This window comes from Zalophus californianus, chromosome 8 (assembly GCF_009762305.2).
Source record: "Zalophus californianus isolate mZalCal1 chromosome 8, mZalCal1.pri.v2, whole genome shotgun sequence".
NCBI classification, from domain to species: domain Eukaryota; kingdom Metazoa; phylum Chordata; class Mammalia; order Carnivora; family Otariidae; genus Zalophus; species Zalophus californianus.
In genome coordinates, this window is record NC_045602.1 from 59,804,047 (window position 1) to 59,827,783 (window position 23,737).

The window sequence follows — 23,737 nt, forward strand, 5'->3', positions numbered from 1 at the left end:
CATAAATGCATCTTTTTTGTCTTATTATCTCCTTTGGAAAAACTACAGAGAGAAAGTAAACAATCAAATTATCTCCTCTCCTCCCCTTCCATTCCCCCACCAAAATGAAAGGCCAGACTGGTTTATCTTCACCACACACCCAAGAACACGGAGCTATCGATGAGTTGACCGTGGATGCTGCCTTTTTAATCTTTACAAAGAAAGGACGTCTCCCTGTTTTAATTTACACTGTTCTTTTCACATGCTTCCTTCCTGATTTTCCTACTCCTCATGCCCTTTCCCATTTTTCTATGTCGGTGGTTCTCTTCTCATTTAATCTTTGCAAGCTCAAAAATGTGAAGCAATTAGTCTGAGGTTATGGAGCTAATCCTGGAAGAGCCAGCATTTGGACCCTGGACCCTGACCCAAGACTAAGCTCACTCTTTCTTACCACACAATGTTGGTGCTCAAGAAGATTTCAAGAATCCCCAAATAAAGTTAGGCTTAAAAAAAAAAAAGTAATTTAGTAATGAAAATCTTAATCAGCATGAGAGAAATCCTTTAGATCGCCTGTTGGGAACTGTTCATTGGTTGAAGGTGCCAGAGGTCCTGATCCGGTAAGGCAGGCACCTTCCCAACCAGGGCTGAAGTCCCTGCAGAGGTGTGTCAGGTATTTATCCACACTAAAGAACGAGGGGCCAGCAGGGGCTTAAACCGGCCCAGTCACAAACTCATCCAGGCAAACCCTTTTGTGAGAGCTGTTTACACAGAGAAATGCTGCCTTCTCATCCCCCTCGCCTCCAGCAGCAGGGCCTAAAGTGAGGGATCCCAGCACGGCCCTGTACCCGGCTACAGGTTAGTGCAGAGCTGGCCCAGAAGTCAGGAGAGGAGAGGATCCCGGCCCATGTCAGAAGAGATGATCAAAGAGTGAGTGTTAGCCACAAACTGTACCATCTCACCCTTTCACTGGTTTTCTCTATCACGAGCACACCCATTCCACACGCACAGATCACAGACCAAGTTTGTTACCACAAAGAAGCCATAAGAATTTCCTCTCCAGGGCCTGAGAGCTCATCTACTCCAATCACCTCAGTTTCAGAAAAGGAAACCAAGGTACCAGGAGGCCCAGAGTCTTAGCTGATGCCCCTCCCACCCCCGCCACCACGGGGAGAATCAGGTGGGTGAGTCCAGCAGTGAGAATTACCGTTAGTGACAAGTCTTTTCCTCACAGTCCGCAGCTTCAGTTCTAGGCCTTCAACATAAATAAGAAAAAGGCAAAGAAGCCAACTGCTCCAGCACTGCTAGAGTGGCACCATCCCCAAACCCCTCTCCCGGATGTGTGTGTATTGCTTCCCCTTTGCTGCTGGAAAGCCTAACACACACGTTTATCTGACTTATCCACGCTTGTTGGTAACAAGTCTGACACACCCACAGGATGTGGGGGGCCTCAAGGCCAGGGGCAGGGCCATATCCACATTCACTTCTGTATCTCTTGTGTCTGCCGCTCAGACAGTATATTGATACTTAGTCAATGAATCTGAAGATGAGGAGGACATAAAAGGGGAGGAGCGGTAAAGAAACAAGACTAACTAAAAAAATTTTTTTTAAAGATTTTATTTATTTGACACAGAGAGACGCAGCGAGAGAGGGAACACAAGCAGGGGGATGGGAGAGGGAGAAGCAGGCTTCCTACCGAGCAGGGAGCCCGATGTGGGGCTCAATCCCAGGATCCTGGGACCATGACCTGAGCCAAAGACAGATGCTTAACGACTGAGCCACCCAGGCGTCCCAGGACTAACTAAAATTTTTATCTTTTTGATCAAGAGTCAACATACTCTAAACAAGTCATTGTTGAATAATTTCACACACAGGCCCTCCATCTCCAGCCCCCTCAGAGTCCCATACCTGGCCCCTGGCTATTTGTGAGATCAGGCCACTCCTCTTCCCAAGGGCTCTAAGCCTTCTCCAATTCCAGGGCTTTCCCCCTCAAGGCCTCACCCCAAGCCATCACGGAAGCATTAAAAGATGTCATTATCTCCATGCAGCACATAACCTAAAAACATCTCAGAAAACAGTCTAATATGATTAAATAAATCTATGTGCTCACTTCGGCAGCACATATACTAAAAATGATTAAATAAATCTATAAGCAAACATAGGCCAAAGGGTTGGAAGGTGATCACAAATTAATAAAAATGCACAAGCATAAATTACAGTACTGGACTAGAAAAGAACCCCATTATATAAACTAAGTTATCAAACTGACCTTGTATAAATGCTTCTGGAAATAAGTAGGCCATCAGCATGGCTTGGCAATCTTGGTATAAAGAGATAGGGAGGAGAGGAGGTAATCTGGTGCCTGCTATGTGGGCTCCTTTTGTCTACAGACACTTATAAAGAAAAGCTGATGAAATCAAGTTAAGAGAGAATATTTTCGTAGAAGTATCGGAAAAGAGATTACTGTCATTTTTACATAGTAAAAATACATGAAAATTTCATTTAATGACTAACTTGTTAACAAAATTAAAAGTTGGCTCTCGTCAAAGTTTTAAAATTGACTTTCAAAATTACGTCATTCCCCCACCACTTAATTCCGTGGGTTGTGATAACTGACCACAAAAAGAAGTAGAACTTTATTTTAAAACAATCACCTTAAGGTTAAGCACCTGGACTGCCAGATCCAATCTTCCATTTTCTCTGGCATAGAGATTTATCTAAGTCACTTCCCACAAGCTCTACAGGCAAATTTTCAAATCAACCACTGCCCTTCCCACTTTTATTAAATTATATTTGGCCACTCTTGACCTTACGAAATGTAGACTTTGAGAGCATGTCCATCAGTTTCCTGCAAAATAAATGTTTCCATCTGTCTTCCTTCTAATATAAAAATATAACCTCCCCAAATCAAGAAAACATTGTTTGAACATGCTGCAAACTGAGATTGCAAATAATGTATCAGACTTCTTTTGTAACTTTAATATTTAAATCAATACCAATGACATTCATTGTGTTTATGTTAAGTAATCTAATAAATTGCCCTGGGAAGTCTCCATTTCTTGGCTGTTAGGATGAAGGTTCCCAGCGACACACTTTCGTAAAGAGCACCTGCCCTTAGTTACAATGAAAGTGACACCAAGGGGCATGAGTACCACGCCCCTGCTTCCAGGACTCCATTCATACCCATTCAGAGTCCCTTAGAGGAGCAGCCCTGAGTTGACTGCCTGACTCACTGTTCTAAAAAAATGAATGAAAATCATAGAAGGTTGTGCAGAATTGGCTTGTGCAGAGATTTAAATCATGTTGTATTAAAATCGAAGGACCCAAGAGACCTAATACCTTGCGGGGAGAGGGGAGACAAGAAACGAAGGAATGGGATAGAGGTACCAGGGACACTCCTTACAACAAGATTAACAAGCGCATACCAGCCCCTACCCATTCACAAAGAGCTTGTCCACGGGCCGGGAAGCATGCCAAGGACCCAACTGGGTACTGAGTCCTGTGAAATGGTTCCTGAGGTATCCTCATTTTACAGATAAGTCAACTGCTTCCAAAACTGGCCCAAGGTTCCCAAGATGGAGAGTGAAGGGAAGGAGAGTGGCAGGAACTGGGAAGCCAGATGGGTTTACATCCCTGTTGCTGCCAAACTTGAAGACAAACATGGAGCTGCACGGTTGGCAGGGTTAGGGTACAGGGGAGGTAGGCACCCCCATCCTCATTAAGCACTCTCACAAAGACCTGATCCTAGATTCAAGTATGCTGCCCTCACAGTCGCCTCTCAGAGAACTCCTAGGGCACCTGCACCCCTTAAGAACAACTCCCGTCCTCCCCTCCCACACCTTTGCACATGCTAGCTTCCCCCAGCCTGAACTGTCCATTCTCCTGCCTCTAAATCCTCACCATTCCTGGAAGACCCAGGTTCAAATGCCACTGCCTCCTCCACGAGGATACCCTCATTCCCTTAGTGCCCTGTACTGAATCTTCCCTCCCAGCACTTGGGATTCCCCCAAAACTGGAACCTCCCAAAAGGAATACCAAGAGCTAGCTACCCAGAACCCAGCTCTCACCCCTAGCAATGCTCCCCAGCCTAAACGGTTCCAGGTGAGCCAATATCCTTCTTTCTCAACCCCAGGGGGAGGCGGGACCAAGGCACACCCCCCAACATGTGCTGTAATCACGAGGTGAAAGCACCCCAGCCACCGCTCCTTACACAGAGGATCCAATTAAACAGGGCTCCCCCTGGGATGCCACCTCTCCTCCAGAGTCAGGGACCATCCTTATCCCAGAGGACCACCTTTCTAGTGACAAGTGACCCTAGGGTGGCAACTTCAGAATGGGGTACCAAACAAGCAAACTGCCCTCCCCAGTTCCCTTCTCCTAGACTCCTCTCCCTTTCCTGCCTCTTTTCCCTTCCTCACATGTCAAATTTCAAGAAGTTACTAAAAGAAGCTTAAGGATTGTTTTTTAAAGTTGCTTTTTCAAATATCAAAATAAATCATATAGATTGAAAATACACATCCTCAAAACAGACATTTTGGCCTTTAATCCAAATGTTCTATTAAAAGGGGGCTGTTCAACCAAGACTTACCTCCACATATTTAAAGAGATGAAATGGTAACACTTCTTTCTTTGGCCACCTGCCAAGAAAAATTTATGTTGCCAAAATAAAAGAGATTATGTTTGCTCAATATATGAGCACAAGACAGAGCAGCTTAGAAACGGGGCCTCTTTTACCAAGCAGCTTAAATCATCTAATTTTAAGTATGTCTGTGAATGTTACCTTCACATGTCATAGGCTATCACCTACTTGGAAATATCAGGGACCATAGCAATCGTGTATCACCCAGGGTCCACTCTCTGCTCGCCTCTCCCTCCCCATGGGGGGTCCAAACACTCCCATGGTTTCTACTTCTCCAACTGGTGACCTGGAGGTCCAGCAGGATGTGCCCTCCCGCTCTGGGTGGTGCCCACACAGCCTCCTACTCATGCGTGGGGTACGGACAAAAACAGAGAGGCCATCATGCTGAACCCAGTGACAGCCACCTGCGGCTTCATTCTATCACTCTCTGTATCTGCACTGGTTGGAAAATTTCCATTGTAAAGAGGATTTTTTTTTTTAAAGGATCCATCAGAAACTTAAGGAAAAAAAATTCAAAAGAGAGAAACAGTCAGTTAAAAATAGAAGTATTCATGAGAGATATTTTAAGTTCATTTGAAGAAAATAATTCCTTATGTGGCAAAGAGAAGAAAAATAAAACGGCTGCATCTCATTTACTTTAAGAATAAAAGCTACATAAATTCCTTATAAACAAACGTCAGATTCAGCCATAAAATAATAAATGTAAAATATATTTCGTTAGTTCCAAATGTTAAATATTAAGAAAAGACGGTATTTGTAACAAACCCAATTAGACCCTTGCAAGGCTAAACAACTATATTTGATTCTGAAAACATCACTAGGCTTCCCAATGAATAATCTAGAGCTAGACTTGAAGGTTTTATTTTGTTTTGGTTTGGTTTTTTAACACAATTGTGTTACTCTCTGATCGGGACTCAAAAAAGAAGCACTTCAGAGAAGCATTTGGATGTTAAGTGCTTTTCAAAGAAAATAAAAAGCAACATAATTCTGAAGCACAAATTAAAAACCTTAGCAAGTTTATGGTCCATAGAAATAACCTTACTGGAGTGTTAACGCTTTCATATTCATGACTGAACTGGATTTAAACAATCAACACGTGAGGTTAGCTGTGTAGGTTTTTTCCTATTTTGTGGGGGTGGGGGAGGTAAAAGAAGCTAAGTAGGTTGCCATGGTTACAAAGGTTTTTTGTTTTTAAGTCAGCGCTACAACCAAAATCTACTTCAAGTTCTCCACATGGGCCACTACAGTAAGCCACTCCCCAGCCCTCGTAAGATTACCGTGCCCTGTGACAGTGTTTGATGTACCCTACGGAGGGTGGATCTCCATTCTCCTTCACCTTCAAAGCTCTCCCTCCCAGTAGCTCCAGACACAAGCCCCTCTTTCCCTTCTCTGCCAACATCCTGAAAAGGTTCTGCTCCTTGTCATGCCCTGACCCTCCCAATTCCCTCCATCTTCTAGAATCATCATAGTCCTTGGCCTTTCCTGACTTCCCAGGGCACCTAACACCCCAAAATTCACCCCAAATTCAAGACCACCGAACCCAGATTCTCTTTCTTGTTCTCCTGCACCTTGGCAGCTTTGCTCCTGGCCTCATGCCCCCAAATGGGTGCTCTCCACAGTTCTGGGCTCAAGCTTATTGCTGGGTCTTCCGTTGCTCCTATCCCCTGGACCCTCTGAGACACCACTACAGACTCCAATGTCCTAAATGTTAAAAAAATCCCCAATGTACTCTATCTGTAGATCACCCCTTTCATACTTTCCTGTACTGGTTTCCAAATCCCGTCCCACCAACATGAGTCTTTTTCTCTCTCACTCTCTTTCAAATAAATCACATATATACACTTTAATCCTGTACCATCCCTGGCCTGGTTTGGGCACTCACTTTTCCTCCAGAAAGATTGATGAAGTGACCGAATTCAGCACGTATCAAGCACCTACTCTAACGGAGCAGTGTTTAAAACAGACAACCAAGAATAAAGTTATGTGGCCAATTATCAGAAGGTTGGTAAGAACTCAGACAAAATACAAAGGACTGTACAGATAAGCGAAACCTCTCTTCTCAAAAAGAAGGTGCAGGAGTGGGGCAGGAAGAGGGAACAGCCAGAGGCAGGAGAGCGCAGAGACCAGTGTGGCTAGAGTCAACGGAACCAAGAGCCTGGGAGGTGACAGAAGAACCCTGGCTTTAGTCTGACAAGAGCAGGAGCCACTGGAGGTGTGTCATTAGAGAAGTGTATAAAGTAATGTCAGTTTTTAAATATTCCTCCACCTTCTTTCAGAGAACAGACCACTGAGGGGCAAATGGGAAAACCATTCCCCATCAGGAGGCTGTAAAATGACGGCCCATGATCACACCTGCCTTGCATCGACCTGTCAGGCTCAAGCTCATCTTCCTAAATGCAAGCCTGACCCTGACCTGTCACCACATTCTCTCTGCAGGAACTTTCCATGGCTCTCACGACCTCCATAACTATCCAGTGCCACTTCTTTGCATGGTCACTAGGGTTGCACCGTGTCCTATTACCCCTTCCTAAACACCCTGACCTCCAAACCCGCAGGATCACCGGCTATTTCCCTGACACACTGCCATAAGCCTGCAATACCTGCCTCTGCCCTCCGAACAGTCATTAATTCATCCATTAAGGCTAAGCCTAAACACCACTTCCTCAGGAAGCCTTTCTTAGCTGCCCCCCAAACTGCACATTGCTTGCACCTCTACAAGAACACTTTTTCATCAGTTCTGGGTTAGAGTGTCCACAGACTGCTAACTCGAGGGCAGAACTGTATCTGACCTACCTAGGAATACACATGGGGCCAAGCACAGTGCTAGGCATACAGTAAGTGCTCAATTAATGCTGGCTAAGTGAACAAAATGCTCATCTGATTATACATCATCTTGAGGTCTCAGGGGGAGGGGGTCCCAAGGACAGGTATTCTCTCTCAGCTACTGTAATCTGGAAGACAGGGGTCCTGATGGGAGTGTTGGGGGACGGCACGCCCAGCACTCCTGACAATGGTACAGCCACAAGGAGGGGCCAGAGTGGGGATGGATTTGAACCTCACACCCTCTCTCAGTCAGATATATCTCTAGACAAGCCATACAACCCATTTTAAATTTGCCCAAAGCATCAGCAATGTGTTTTTCCTAAGCCCATTTTGGAAGCGTACAGATGCAGAGAAAAGAACCTAGAAGGATCCAAACCAAGTTAAGAGTAGTTACAGTGTTAAGAGATGATGAAATTTTCTTTTCCTTTACCTTACCTTGTTTTTTTCCCCTAAATAAACATCATAAGAAAAAGAAGTCTTTTAGAAAGAATGCCACAGTACCACCCGAGTTATATTTAAAGAGTGGCTCCAAAAATAGAAAATATCCAAAAAGCCCACCAGAAAACTGGGAACATGAGAAACACTGAATATATATACTACTTGCAGAGGAAGATTATAGAAGTTGCGAATGTTTTAAAAGGTTTGTCTGAGCATGCAATGGTCTGAGCCTAACAACTGGCCCTGTGCTTTCACTTCTGAAATAATTATTTCACAAAACATAAAGCAGTAAACATTGTTCTGGATATCCCAGGCACTTACTGTTCCCTCTTATCTAAACTCTTCCATAGATTTCATAATCAAGTGTAAACTGTCACCATTGCACCCTAGCTTATACCATGCAAGTGACAGCAAGTGACTGATCGGCTCTAAATGGGACATTTCAATGACTGTCATTTCATGACTTATAGAGAAAATGTAGATTAAAAATAACAGGAGGGGCACCTGTGTGCTCAGTCCATTAAGCGTCTGACTCTTGATTTCGGCTCAGGTCTTGGGGAGTCTGCTTCAGATTCTCTCTCTTCCCCTCTGTCCCTCCCCCCCACTCGCTCGTTCTCTCTCTTTCCAAAATAAATAAATTTTTAAAAAAATAATAGACAATCAGTTACCAAGACATAATATGTCTTATTTAAGCTGAAAGCTACATCAACAAAGTGTTGAATCAACAAAGACTTGGCTTCTAACTTTCAGCAAAAGACCAACATAACTTTTATAGTGAAATAGCATTATTAAAACAAGGAAGATATAATTGCTTTAGTTACCATTTTTTTAAAGATTTTATTTATTTATTCATGAGAGACAGAGAGAGAGAGAGGCAGAGGGAGAAGCAGGCTCCCAAGGAGTAGGGAGCCCGATGCGGGACTCGATCCCAGGACCCTGGGATCATGACCTGAGCCGAAGGCAGACGCTTAACCATCTGAGCCACCCAGGCACCCGTTACCACATTTTTTTAAAGATGTATTTATTTATTCTGAGAGAGAGAGAGAGACCTACACACGCATGAGTTGGAGAAGGGGGCAGGGGGAGAGAATCTCAAGCAGACTCCCTGCTGAGTGTGGCTCAATCCCACGGCCCATGAGATCACGACCTGAGCTGAAATCAAGAGCTGGACGCTAAACTAAATGAGCAACCCAGGCGCCCCTTTAGTTATCACCTTTTTAAAGAAATAAAAGGGGGACAAGGAAACCTCATGTCAAGCATGAGGTGCTAGATATTTTAGGTGCATGATCACATTAATTTTCCTAGTAAATCTGAGATAAGAGTTTCATCTCCCCCAACTTCACAAATGAAGAAACTGAGGCTCAGAGAAGTTAAGGAACTTAGTCACAGTAACTACAGTCACACAGTGGCAAAAACCAACTCAAAACCAGGTCTGTTTCACAAAAGACTATACACAGTATGATTCTATAATTCCATTTCTATTAGGTTCAAGAACAGGCAAAACCAATCTATGTGAAAGCAGTCACATCTAAGATGATATGAAAGTTCCCTCTAGAGGGTGGTTACTGACTAGAAATGGCACAGGCACATTTTGGGGTCCTGAAAATGTTTACTTCTTGAGCAGGGTGGTGGATATACATTCAGCAAGTACATACAATATCAGAGCACTTCTCACTTTACTGGATGCTATACCTCAAGTTAAAGAAAAAAAATTCCTCATCTGACTGACTCCAAGTTCATACTCTTAACCACTAAACCACCACTCCGACAGAACCTGGCCACACTCTAGAATTGACTCCCTCGGATAATCATTTTTTTTTTAAAGTATTCTGGTAAGCAACGTACATCCTAATCACATCAGAGTGAAAATACTGGAACAATAAACCTGTTTTTAAATGCCACAGAATGAAAAGTAGAGTATCAATTTCCTGGCTACTGGGAATTTCCCCTCTGTAGCCACATCAGAATACAATTTTAAACCCTGCTCTAAGGGAATGTTCACAGATGCACAGAAAATCATTTGTAGCAAAGTCATCTATAGAAACACCTAAAGCTAAAATTACACAAAATATTTCAAGACATGTTATAACTTTATCAACAATGCTAACTCTCAAAAGAAATTTGAATTTTGGGGGCACCTGGCTGGCTCAGACAGTAGAGCATGAGACTCTTGATCTCAGGATTGTGAGTTCAAGCCCCACGCTGGGCATGGAGCTTACTTAAAAAAAAAAAGAGGAAATTTGAGTTTTGTTACAAAAATTAAGAAAGGCAAGGAGACAAAGCTGATGGGCAAAGAACATCAAGTTCACAGTAGTGGCAACACACAGTAAGTGCAAAATCTCAGCTCAGAGTTCTAACATATAGAAAACTGGTGCAATGAACTTTTTCCGGCAGTAAAGTAACTACCACAAATGCCCTAATAACAAATTCTCCATCAAGTACAAGTGCTTCCCACTGAAGTTCTGTTCAGACTAGCAAAGCCTCATCACCAGGTGATGATGAAATCATTACATCAATTCTCTTAAAGTCTTATACCACACACATATACCTCTTATTTGAACGGTAATTGCCTCCCCAGAGAGAGGAATTTACTCATCCTACCATTTGGAGAAATCTTTGGCAAGCCACCTAGTTAACAGTTATCCCACCCTGGGGGTGAGTGTGGGGGAGGAGATAGCTGTATCTACACACCTGTTGGCTACATGTGCTGTGGTCCCTCCTGGGTGCTTTTGATTAGGTCAGCCAGGAAAACCAACCTTCAAATTGTCAGAGCCTGGTTTAATTCATGTTTTAACATTCTGTATATACTAAAATTACAAGGCAATTGATTGAAATTTTAGTTCCCTCTGAGCATCTGCATATAAGACCAAAAGGCCTTTATGAGAGTTTTCCAGTATTGGTAAGTTAGTTATACACCACAATTGGGCATGTTGCAATAGATTATATAACCAAGTATTATCCCAGTTGCAAGAATCTTAATGTTTATAAAAGTAACCATTGGCATTTATTAATTGTTAAAGTCTTTAACAAACTGTCCAATAAAACTGTCAAAAAAACTAAGGAAAGTCAAATTTTGTGGCTATTAAACAAGTTAGAAAGAATTAAAAGCACTGACCCAGTATGTTAAGAACACAGTACACTTCAGGCACATTCGCAGCACCGGGTCAGGATCCCTAAATTATGGTTTCAAAAGAAACAGAACAACAACAACAAAAAAACAGGCATTACCAGAAAACATTAAAATTTGAAGTTTCAAAGTTTCTTTAAGAAACAATGGATTCATCTTTTCCCTTATCCTGCATCAGCTGAAAAAGCCTCATGCATTTCTATCCAGAACATCTTAGCTTTGTATCAACAACGCATCATGTAAGGCAGAATGATCCATTTTTTTTTAGATTCCTCATTTCCTAATATAACTCCTTTTTCTCCAATGTACCTCTAAAAAAGGCACACATTTAGAGGCACCTGGGTGGCTCAGTCAGTTAAGCGTCTGCCTTCGGCTCAAGTCATGATCCCAGGGTCCTGATGCAGTCCCTCCTCCGACCAACCGGCCCACCGCCCGGGGCTGTCAGTCCATCGGTTCACAAACTGGCAGGTTTCCGGCTCAGCTCTCCCTCTCCCTCCCCCTGCTTGTGCTTTCTCTCTCATTCTCTCTCTCTCTCTCTCTCTCGCCAATAAATATATAAAATTTTAAAAATAATAAAAATTAAAAAGGCACATTTGAACAAATTGTATAGTGAAAAATCAACCATGAATTATCAGTTCCACTTTCCTATTTTAGCAAAACTGTAGTGTCTTAGCATTGGAGAAATCTAAATTGTTTTTTTAAACACAGAACTCTTCGAAACTACAAGCCATTACTCAGCTATCCATCAGAAACCCAGAAAAAAAGCATATTATGTTTCTTTTCATCAAAAGGTTACTTCATTTCTTGGATTTTAAAAAACTTTATCTGCATCTGCCAAATTTGGCTGATTTCAGTGTTAGACCAATCTAACTGGTTCCCAGTTACTGTTTTTGGTAAAGGGAAGTTGATGCCTAGAGGAACTTCTATACTGATTACACAATGACCACCATCCATTAAGTGCTTCTTAATTCCCATGATGCAGAGCCAGGAGTTGGACAAACATTATCCTGTCTGTCGTCAAAAACAATCTTGTAGAGCAGGGGCTGCCATCCCCAAAACCCGTTATGGAAAATAAGGCTGGGATGGTCAACAACCTGCCAGAGGTCACGCGACCGTATGTTGGCAGATTCGAGACCAGTGAACAGTGAGGGTGGGAACTTGAACTTTTATGGGGAATTAGGCCTTTCAACAACACACATGAAATGAAGAGCAGTGAGCCCCTGATGTTGGGAGATGGCCAAGGGGAAAAGCAGTATTTCAAACTGAAAAAGTAATTTCAAACATTAGATCCAAAGATACAGACATTCGTAAAGCTGGGCAGGGGGGAAAGGTTTTCTCATGTAGAGAATTCTATAGGGTTCTGCAATTCCCTGGTCTTAAAATCTAATCTGATTTAAGAGCACAGGACTCTGTAACACTCCCAAATTCCACCAGGCTTAATAACCTCTATTCAAAAGAAAGAGAAGTGAGAACTAGGAAAGTGGGAAGAAGTGACCACCCCAGCCTTTCCTCCCACCGGGGTAAGCTGTCAGATCCTCATGGGCGCGATCAGGAGACAGCTCGGCTCGAGAGCCCTCAGACTGGGCGAGGCTCGGATCCCCCCGCCTTCCTGGCCCCGATCCTGACCCTGTTGACCACCTCCCGAGGCAAAATACACCGGAAAAATGTTATAACAAGTAGACGCCCATATTCACCAACTGGTTTAGCAAACTGCAATCTCCAGCAAGGCTCCAACAAGGGAGGGGCCTCCCTTGGTATAATTGTTCTAAACTATCTTTCCACGAAATTGGGAAGCTTCACGAGGCCGTGGGGGTTGGGGAGCAAAGACAAACATACCATCCCTGAGTTTTTAAGGAGGAGAGGGAGCCTCCTCGCCAATCCAGGCTTATCATGTGTTAATTTCAGGGATAAGCTTTCATGCCCTGACACTTGTAGGGAGATAATGGGTTCTGGGGCTCCTCCGTCCTAAGTGCAAAATACCGTGGCCGAGATATTAAGGTGACTTGATTTTACTACCTCCAGAAGGGTCCGCCTGCCGTTCCCGGGCAGCCTCCAAGATCTCCGCTCGCGGGGTCCCACCGAGCGCCCCCACGCCCACCCTTCCAGAGAGGTGTTTTGCCAAAGCCTGCCTTACGCGCTCCGGGCAGCACCCACCCATCCCCCTCCCCAGGTCTCAGACTAGTAGCCTGGTTAATCATTCAACGCCGGCGGCGTGGAACAATTTTTTAGAGGTCAAAGCGAAAGGTTCTCCCTAAGTTTCACAGAAACCAGCCTTTGGGGACCCGGAGGTGGCAGCGGAAGGCAGATGGGGGTGGGGAGCGGCGGCTGGCGGCTCTTTGGCTCGCAAAACACCTGATCTCCCCATGCGGCAACCGAGACCAGCGCAGTGCGAGGGTGGGGTGAGGGGGTGCGAGTGAGAAAATACGCACGGCCCCCTACCCAAAACGCGGTGGAAGCCAAGTGAGGACGACGGCCCCAGACGCCCCTTCCCAATGCCTGCATCACCCCCGCGCGGGCTCCCCCGGAAGTTGGGGTGCAGCGAGGAGGGGGGATGTCCCAGGGCCCCGTGGGGGTGGGGGTGGAATAGGCAAGAGACTAAAAAGACAGTCCGCTGCTGGTTTCGTTCTCCCCTTCCTCTAGGGTAAGGAAGCCGGAGGGAAGGGGGGACGCCTAAATATGCGGCGGGAGCCACCCGGGAACGGTTTCCTCCCGTGGCGCGCCGGTACGAAGCCGGAACCGGCGAGGAACGGGACTGCGAGGGAGAGGAGTCAGTGCGAAGGAGCGGGGAGTAGAGATGGAAAGGCGGTGGAGTGAGCTGGGGGAGACGGGGGGGAGGGGAAGAGGGGCGGGAGGGGGCCCTACCTTGTCCGGGAGCAGCTCCTGCTCAGCGGGGCGGGGGCGGGAGATCCCGGCCGCATCCACGTCCCGGCCGCTCGGCGCGGCTCAGCCCGGCGACTGCCGCCGCTCCCGCTCCATACGTTGCTCCGCGAGGGGCGGCCCGGTGGTGTCGGCGGCGGGGAAGTCACCGGCACCGCTTGTCTCCGGCACTTGTTGCCGCCACCGCCACTGCGCCTCTCACTCCCGGCTCCAGCTCCCCGCGCCGCCGCCGCCTCTGGGCGCCCGGGTCGGGCCCCGCCTTCGCCCCCGCCCGGCGCGCCAATCAGGCCCGGCACCACCCCTCACGTCACCGCCCAGCGGGGCCCGCAGCCCGGCGCCCCAAGTTTGGGGAAGGCCGAGCTCCAGCCTGCCTGCCAGTTGGCGCCCAAGATTCGCCCAGGCTGGTGCTCCTCCTAGCTTCCAGAGACCCTCCGGGGCCCCCAGGTCCACATGTGGAAAGTAAAGGGTTAAACTGGAGGAAAGGGGCCCCCAGGAAGTAGACCCCCTCGGAACTACAGGACAGTTCGACCTTATTCCAACCCGGGTCTAACCTAAATGTCTCCAACAGCAGGTCGCCCCTCTTGCGGGGCGCCTAATGTTGGGGGACTAAGCACATAGCCTGGGTAGGACTCCAGTGACCTTTTCTGGCCAGAACCAGTTTGTGACTGGGCCTAGACCGGACCACGGCCAGCGTTCTAGTGTTTGGGTGCTTGCGCCCCTGCAAAACCCGGAGTTCCACTGGGCAAGGGGGAACCAGGGCCAAAGTGGGACTTGACCGTTGCTCTCTGCCCACCCATTACTTGCCGCCACCTCTTAGATCCCCAAATAACGCCCTAGAGCCCAAGGCCTAAATGATGCCCTACTTGGCACTGCCACCCGATCTTCAAAATTATGAAACCTCCCAGGAACTGGTGAGGGAGAAGTTTTAGTTCTCCTTTTGGTGTCTTGCAGAGAATTTCCTGGAGGTTCCACGCGCGTCTTGGAAGCCATAAAGGCAAGGTGTCCAGACGCTGCGCCTCCAACCCGGCGCCCAAAGACGCAGGGCGGACACCTAGGAGCAGCCTGAAGGGCTGAACTCTTGACCCACACCTTCGGCTCCCCACTACTGGGTGAGGACACCCACCGGCCGAAACACCTGGAACCACAGACGCACCCTCTTAGCCCAGCGCCCCCGCTGGCTCGCCGGAGCACTGCATTCTAAGGTGAGTCCCAGCCCAACTTTGGGGGCCCCAGGTAAGCCTAGCGCAACCGGATGGGGAGGTTGCGCAGGTCTGAAAGGCCCGGAGCAGCCAGCTCGTCACGCGCGTGCTCCGTGGGGAGGCAAGCCTGGCCGAGCCCATCAGAAAGCACCTCCCTCGCTTGGTCCTTATCTCTTAAGGAAGAAAGAGATCCCCTTTACACAACCAGAGCGAGCAATTAAGGACACTCCACCCTCAAATATTTGGATTTTTCAGAAGGCTTTCTGAGGCGGAATTAGCCGAAGGGGAAGGAAATGCAAATGTAGGAATTTCGGGCACCTAGGAGTTCAGCTCTCTCGACTGTGGGCCCCTTACTCTTATCCAAGCTCCGAGCAAAAGACCACTTTGCTGCTGGAAGCACTGAGCCACGTGGGTGCACTCTTTTAGAAACAGGAATTCAGAGTCAGATCTGGGAAAGTTTTGATTTTCAGCCTTCAGACCTTTTTGCTTTTATGTTGATCACATGATTCTCCTAAGACAGAAACATAAAAGTCAAAGAAACAAGTTGGATTTGGTATGTTCATAGAAAAACAGAAAGGATGCACACCGACTGCTAACCACCGTTACCCCAAGTGTGGGACTGGAGTGTGGGAAGGAGGGAGATAAATTTTATACCCTTATACTGACTCTGCATTTTGTATTTTTCTGGTTATATTAACTGTCAATTTAGAAAGCTAATAAAACATTTTTAAGAAATACGGAAATTAGAAATTCTTCAAGAACTCTAGAGAAAGTATAAATTAATAAACAAAGCCTATGCTTTCATTCTGCATCAAAATAATTATTCCTGAGTCCATGTTCCTTGGTTTAAATAAAAAATATCTCTAGGCTGCTGTTCTGATTAAATGCTGTGGTGGGACAAGACTGACATCTGAAGATTTTTCTGTGCCCTCAGACTGACATACTGGTTCTATGCGCGTGTGTCTTCCCTTTAAATGGGCATCCAGTAGCCACAGACATACTTTCAGGGACTGCCTGCCAAGGAGTTTTTAGTAAAAGAACTGCTACAGCGTAAGTTGGGATCCAATGAGGAAATTAAGCTTTTGTCCTTTGTAGCTGCCCAGGCCCTGAAATTTAAAAAATAAGGGCATTTTCTCCATCCTGCCATTAATTAATGCAGCTGGGAGTGTATTTATAACAGTTAACACTGTACCTTTGGGGAAATTACACCAAACCTGCCTGATTCAGTCCTCCTCCAACTTCCTCCCTCCTGTTACAATAGAGGAGGTAGCCTCCTGCATGAGGTTAGACTTTCCACCCATACTCTGGTTCTGGTCCTCTCCCACCATCACAGGGACCTTTATTGTCCATTGTCCTCTCACTGCTATACCTGCATCTTCCTCTTCTCTATAGGATTCTCCCCATCTGCATTTAAACACACTCAAGTTACTCTATCCTAAACCCAATGCTGATAGAACATTCCTCTCTGGCCGGTTCTCTCTCTGACCCTTCAAAACTTTCTGTCTGCATGAAGTACCGTTCTGCACCCACTTGGCTGTAGTCTTTACTCTTGCGTGGGGACCTGGGTCCATCATCAGTAGGTAAAGATGTATTATTTATTTATTTAACAAATATGTGGAGACACTGGAGTGGTGAACATGATAGACAAACTCTTCCCTCTTAGAGCTCACAGTTCCGCTGGGAGAGACAGCTTCACAGGTCAATGCACTGTCAATTATATAATGACAATTGCAGAAGTACAAGGTGGTGGGACTATTTGGGGGAGTCCAAGAGGAGGTGACATTTGAGTTGAGCTCTGAAGGGTGAGCAGGATTTACTCAGGCAGAGAGGAAAGTGGAACGGACTTCCTGGCTGGTTTATAATATAAGGGATGTGGTTGAGGGAGAAGTTGGAGAGGTAGGCAGGGGCTATGTTTTGCAGGGCCTAGAATACCATTTTCAGTAAGATCACTCTGACCAAATGTGAAGAAGGAATAGGGAAGAGGAGGAAAGGGGGTTGAGGGAGAGTTAGGAGGCTGTTGCCAAAATATAAATGAAAGGGTTGGGGCGCCTGGCTGGCTCAGTCGTTAAGCGTCTGCCTTAGGCTCAGGTCATGGTCCCAGGGTCCTGGGATCGAGCCCCGCGTTGGGCTCCTTGCTCAGCGGGGAGCCTGCTTCTCCCTCCCCCACTCCCCTTATTTGTATTCCCTCTCTCACTGTCTCTCTCTCTGTCAAATAAATAAATAAAATCTTAAAAAAAAAAGGGATGTGTAAGTGGTAAAGCAAACAGAGAGAATACCAACAGGACTTGGTGATTGCTTAACTAGGGAGGAATCAAGGAAAACTCCCAGTTCCCTGCTTCTTCAACCAGATGGACAGTGATGCCATTTTATCAGTTGGGGGACCCTCAGGGAAGAGAATCGAGTAAATCTTCCCAAGGTTCACATTTGGTCAAGGTGGGTCTGAGGTGCCTGTGAGGTGTCCAAGTGGAGATGTTGAGTAGGTCATTGGTTGTACGGTCCGGTTCTCTGAAGAGGGGCTGAAACTGAATTGTAAGTAGAGGTGGTAATAAAGCCAGGAGAATAAGGTGGTCTCCTCGGAGAGTATAGAGCTCAACTGGAAGAGGGCCTAGGACTTAACCTAAAGGCTGAACAGAGGCAGACTATCTGCAGATGAAGCAGAGGAGCTGCGAGAGGGGCAGGAAGAAAACTAGGAGCTTGGGGAGGGAGGGATTTCCCAGGGAAAGAACATGTTATAAGGAGGCAGTAGTCAACAGCACTCAAAATGGCTGAGAGACCCAAGGGAGATGAGCACTAAATAACATCCCCTGGATTGACTGACCTTAGTGTCATTTGGGAGTTTCACAGAGCAGTGACTGGTATAGTGAAGGGCAAAGAGATAGACTGGAGTGGATTGAGGAGTGAGTGAGCGGTGAAGAAATGAAGAACAGTACTTCATGCAGACAGAAAGTTTTGAAGGGTTAGAGAGAGAAACAGCCGGAGAGGAATGTTCTATCAGCATTGGGTTTAGGATAGAGTAACTTGAGTGTGTTTAAATGCAGATGGGGAGAATCCTATAGAGAAGAGGAAGATGCAGGTATAGCAGTGAGAGGACAATGGACAATAAAGGTCCCTGTGATGGTGGGAGAGGACCAGAACCAGAGTATGGGTGGAAAGTCTAAACTCATGCAGGAGGCTACCTCCTCTATTATAACAGGAGGGAGGAAGTTGGAGGAGGACTGAATCAGGCAGGTTTGGTGTGGGACATTGAATCCTTCCACAGGATGACTTTCTCTTGCTCTGTGACATACAGGAGGCTGGGGATGGGGCAGGGAGAGCTGACAGATTTGAAGAGAGTGGAGAAGGTGTGACAGAGTCCTTGCAGAAAGTGGGAAGGTTGAGGGGCACCTGGGTGGCTCAGTCGTTAAGCGTCTGCCTTCAGCTCAAGTCATGGTCCCAGGGTCCTGGGATCGAGCCCCGCATCGGGCTCCCTGCTCGGCGGGAGGCCTGCTTCTCCCTTAGGACTTCTTGTCTATCTTTTGCATTCTTGTATACTGGTCCTGTTACTATTACAATTGAAAGAGACTTGAGGCTGAAATATTTATTATGATGTTATAAGTAACTATTCAATTGTTTTCCTTTTTACAAAACGGCAGATATTCACTACAGAAAACTGATAAAATGCTAAGAATCAGAAAGAATTAAAAACTACCTATAATGCCAATAGTCATAAAGTTTTACAACCTGCTTTCAAGAACATGTACTTTGTCAACACATGATCATGTTTGTGTGCCTGAATATTGTCACACAAATAATTTCCAATTGCTGCATAGAATTCCTCATATAATGACTGTGCCATAGTTTATTAGTTCAATTGCTTGCTTTTAGTGTTTGGGGAGCTTTATTTTATTTATTTATTTTTATGTTAAAAAAGTTTGGTGATGAACATCCTTGTACTTAAATTGTTATGTATGTTTTTAATTAAAAAAAAAAAAAGAAGGCTGCTTCTCCCTTTTGCACTCCTCCTGCTTGTGTTCCCTCTCTTGCTGTCTCTCTCTGTCAAATAAATAAAATCTTAAAAAAAAAAAAAAGTGGGAAGGTTGAAATGGCCAGATGATAAGGCAGTATGACAACCCACTTGAGGTTGGTAGTGTGAACTTATAAGGTACCCTTTGGCCCTCCTATGTGATTTCCTCCAGCAGAGCTCAGGTGTCTGCTCTGATGCAGGCTCAGGTGAGGGAATTCCTAGGGTAGGGGAGCAAATTTCTTTTGCCAAGGCAAAAGTGAGGTTGACATGATGAATGATAAGAGAGAAAGGACAGAAATCAATGGGCTGGAGTTATCAAATGTTTAGTCATGTTGGAAGACTTGGGTCAGCAATCTGGATGCTTAAGTTAGTGGTTCAGGAGGTGGAGAGGTTTAATGACAAAGCCAGGATATGATAGGAGAGAGTAGAAGAGAAAGTCACTGGAGAACATGAGGCCAAGGGAATGAGAGGCAGGGTATTGGAGAGGTCATCTGTGTGGGCAGTGAAGCCACCCAGGAAGATATGGGCAGGAATTGAAGTCAAGGTCATGGTATGAAGGTCATGGAGCTGGGAGCTGAAGTCTTAAAGTGAGGAAGAGGGAATGACCAGGAGGTCAGAAGATGGGAACCACCAGAAAGGAAGAGGGAATGTGGCTAGGCAGCGGTCTCCTCAAGAGTGGAAGAACAAGAGTGTTTGCAAGAGGTGGAGGAGAAATGATGAGAGAGAGTACTAACCCCATCTCTGGGCCCTGGGAGACACAGTGATTGAAAAAATGAGCACCTTCATCTCCTAGAGCTTCAGGGAAGCAAAGAAGGTGGAGATTTCATTCTGAGTAGAGCTTAAGGATAGATGGATGGATGGATGGATGGATGGATGGATGGAGCAACCTTCAATTCAGTTTGCTTGTTGAAGTCTGCAGTCCCAGAGGATTACATAAAAAGATTTGGAGGGGGCGCCTGAGTGGCTCAGCTGTTAAGCGTCTGCCTTCGGCTCAGGTCATGGTCCCAGGGTCCTGGGATCGAGCCCCACATCAGGCTCCCTGCTCCGCAGGAGGCCTGCTTCTCCCTCTCCCACTCCCCCTGCTTGTGTACCTTCTCTGGCTGTGTCTCTCTCTGTCAGATAAATAAATAAAATCTTAAAAAACGATCTTAAAAAAAAAAAAGATTTGGAGGGTGGGAGTGAGTAGAGGTGGAGGTCAAATGCTGGGAGAAGCAGAGGATTGTGCCTGATGGTGGACAGAGGACCCATGAGAGAATGATAACGGAAAGAGAAATGAGTGGTCTCAGTGAAGCCTGACCTGGTAGCTCTGTAAAGCAGGGCCACATCCCCCTCACTTGTTTCACCCCAAGATTTCCATCAGGGAAAGGGCCTCCCTTCTCCTTCCCCCTCTTCTCCACTAGGGACTTCGCTGTCAACACATGAGCTCCTATGGGACTCTTGGCCACGAGTCAGGAATCCCAGGCTTATCTCACCTCTGCTACTCACTTTGTCTCTTCCTCAGGCAGGTTGTTGACCTCTTCTGTCTCAGTTTCATTGTCTGTAGATGCGAAAACACACACACTTCTCAGGACAACTATAAGGAGTAGAGAAGATAACTTAAGTAAAAGCACTTTCTAGGGGCACCTGGCGGCTCAGTTGGTGGAGCATGTGACTCTTGATCTTAGGGTTGTGAGCTTGAGCCCCATGTTGGGTGTAGAGATTAGTTTAAAAAAAAAAAGCACTTTCTAAACTATAAATCACTGTAGGAATGTGAGTGATTTCCTTTGTCCAGAATGCCCTCACATACATCCGTATGTCCCCCAGGAGCCCTCCCAAAAAGATCGAGAGCCTTTGCTCTAAAGGAAGCGGTAATCTTGCCCAGAGACGGGACAAACACACCCGAAACAATTAGAGAGGAATGCACAGCTGTGTCTGATTAAGTGCTAAATTGTAAGGTGCAGACAGTAAGAGCTCTGAGATCAGAAAAGAGAACAATTAGCCAGACTTGGGAAAGTCTGGGAGGCTTCCTGGAGAAGGTGGGGTGAAAGGCACCCAGACTGCTCACTGAAGCTGAGAAGACTATTGGCAAGTGCCCGTTCCTTTGTGGCTACAAAGACTGTCAATGGGACAGTCTGACATGGGTCCACAAAAAGCTTCTAGGTCACAGATGCTCTTTTGGCACCCCTGCTGCCCAACCTGTTGTCACCCCAGTGGCCATGCATCTTCTCAGTCATAGTCTGGTGCTCCCCCCAGGTGGTTGGGCAGCCTGGGCTACACGGCTAATCTTCTGGGCTTTGTCCTGGGTCTCTCATGTTTGGGTCACCTGTGTGCCTGGTGAAGAAACAGAGGTTGATCTTCAGCAAGTTTCCTGGACCGTCTTTGGTGCCTGCACACGTGCAGTATTTTTGCCCGGCCAGACTGCAGGTTTTGGAAGAAGCAATCCCGGCTGCCCCTCTTGCTGCCATTTGCCTCACTGTACCCAGCCAGCCTAGGGGACCTGCACGTCCACCAAACCAAAGCCCGCACCAGCTCCCACACCTGCCTCCTTTGCTCTTTACTGCCTCTGTTTCATTGTCCAGGAGCATCGATAAGCCCACCATTCGGATACCACCCCACGGAGCTGCCACCCTAGAGCCCGAGAGCTGCAAGCCCAGAGCTCCCTTCGGCCTCCTTGGTTGTACTGGAGCCACGGGAGCCAGACAACTCCTGCAGCCCACCGGACGTGGTTCAGAACGATGGCCTTCTTCCTTGGTAGCTTGCCCCATGGCCTGGTTGGTGCCCACGCCCTGTAGTTCCCTCCTCCTTCCCAGCAGACCTGGGAAAGTTCCCATCATGCTTCAGGGGCAAGCGGACACAGGCAGCCGCAGCGGCAGCAGAAATCCCTAAATCTTGTATATGCTGTGGACTTAGGTTGCTCCAGAAGGACAGCAGTGTTTTGCGAGTCTGTTAATCAGTCCCAGTTGGGGCCATAAAAACCACAGCCACCTCTATCAATGGCTAAAATATTAATTACTGATGGAAAGTGTGGAATCTGGGCACTGGAATTCTTGGAACTCCAGTCCAAATCCCTTGGAACTTGCAAATGAGAAAAAGGAGGTCTGAAAAGTAGATCTTGGGAGGCCAAACACCTGATACTAAAGATAATCTCTTGAATGTTGGTCAATTAAGTCACAGTTTAAAAATCACCTGGCTTCTAAAGCAGGCCCTTTATCCCAAGATTACTTTGACTTTGCAACAGCAGAAAGACAGAAAACCTCATTATCAGATGCAGATACCAGAAACCAATGTTATGATTCCCAGGGGATTTGCTCCATCTCCCACAGACTCCTGAGGCTAGAAGAATTCAGAATTCCCAGGTGAGTAAAGTCCAGCCTGTGTATGACGTTGTGATGGTGTATAAGGTCAGTAATTTGAAGGGGCACAAACAGCCGTCTCTACTAGGGTCGTAATATTGTTTGGGGAATGGAACTCTTATTAAAGAGAAATGCAAAATCATACTTGTAATTATTATCAAACTGCAAAATTACATTCAAGAGGAGAGGCCCATATTGCAGCATCAAGCATGAGACAGTGCCATTAATATGATTATCAGGGCATAAGCCTATTAGAGAACCTAATGCCTCATTGCTGGCATCATCCTGCCGGCTACCCCAGGTCTGGAAACCGTCTCAGTTGTAAACAGAACTGTTACAAAACAGGGATTTGCAGGGCGCATAACAAAGATCTGCTGACCTTTACCAAAGGTCAAAGCTGCCCGGCTAAGAAGAACAGAGAACATTTCTGAAAAATGAAGACTTATCTGCCAATTCCAGTTGGCTCTTATTGAGAAAGTAAGTATGCTAAACTCCAAGTCCTCCCCAGTTGTGCAGCCATCCAGGTATGGGTATAGTGGTGAGGCATGTGCCACCTCAGATGGATACCGGAGCCTAAGTCTTGGCTGCTGGTGGCGAAAAATCATGGTATGGAAATCTACAAACCCAAGTTCAAATCCCACTCTGTGTGTCCTCATGGGTATAGTAAAATCTATCTTGAAGAGTTCCCAAGAAGGGGAAATAAGGTCATGCATGACCAAGTGCCTATAGATTCCTGGTGCTTAATAAGTTTGTTTCATCTTTGGCTTTGACAGTGGAACCAAGTCCTCATCAGGATGAAGTACAGGTGGTATCTTGGCATAGAATCCTAGGGATTATCAACATTTGTCCTGGGAGCCCACAAGAGGAATTGCTACTCTCTCTTTATTACAAAGTGTTTGGATATCATTAATCATCATCACCATCGAGAACAGGAAGATCAATTGGCTATACCTGGGAGGAGCCACCTGATTGGTCTTTTAGGACCCAGTGACTGATGAAACTCACTTGGCAAGATGTGTCATAGCAAAACCATCACCAGGAGGGGCAGGGCCTTTCCCTTAAGCAGAGAGAAATCAGAAAACAATGGACCCCACAGATGGTTCTAGTTACTTTCACTGTAAGCGTCTTTGCTGTAGTCATCTTTGCTGTGAACATTTTTGTCAAATAACTAAGTAGCAGTAAGGCAATTTTGCCATTAAAGATTAAAAAGTAGGAGTACTTGGCTGGCTCATTTGGCAGGGCATGCGACTCTTGATCTCAGTGTTGTAAGTTGGAGCCCCATGTTGGGTGTATAGATGACTTAAAAAAATAAAATCTTAGGAG

The 23,737-nt window shown here is 46.2% G+C and overlaps 1 protein-coding gene and 1 long non-coding RNA gene across 2 annotated transcripts in view; one reads left to right on the forward strand and one right to left on the reverse strand.

The window, feature by feature from the left end:
* The window catches only part of B3GNT2 (UDP-GlcNAc:betaGal beta-1,3-N-acetylglucosaminyltransferase 2), a 28,156-nt gene extending 14,033 nt beyond the window's left edge, over window positions 1-14,123 (reverse strand). The window contains exon 1 of the mRNA XM_027620439.2: window positions 13,866-14,123. The gene's annotated coding sequence lies outside the window, so the exon portion shown is untranslated. The remainder of the gene's footprint in view (window positions 1-13,865) is intronic.
* A 156-nt stretch (window positions 14,124-14,279) lies between these two features.
* On the forward strand, window positions 14,280-23,627 carry LOC113936917. The gene is made up of 3 exons (XR_003524414.1): window positions 14,280-15,082; window positions 21,641-22,417; window positions 23,188-23,627. It is a non-coding gene; the product is annotated as an uncharacterized LOC113936917 (long non-coding RNA).
* Window positions 23,628-23,737: the final 110 nt, after the last annotated feature.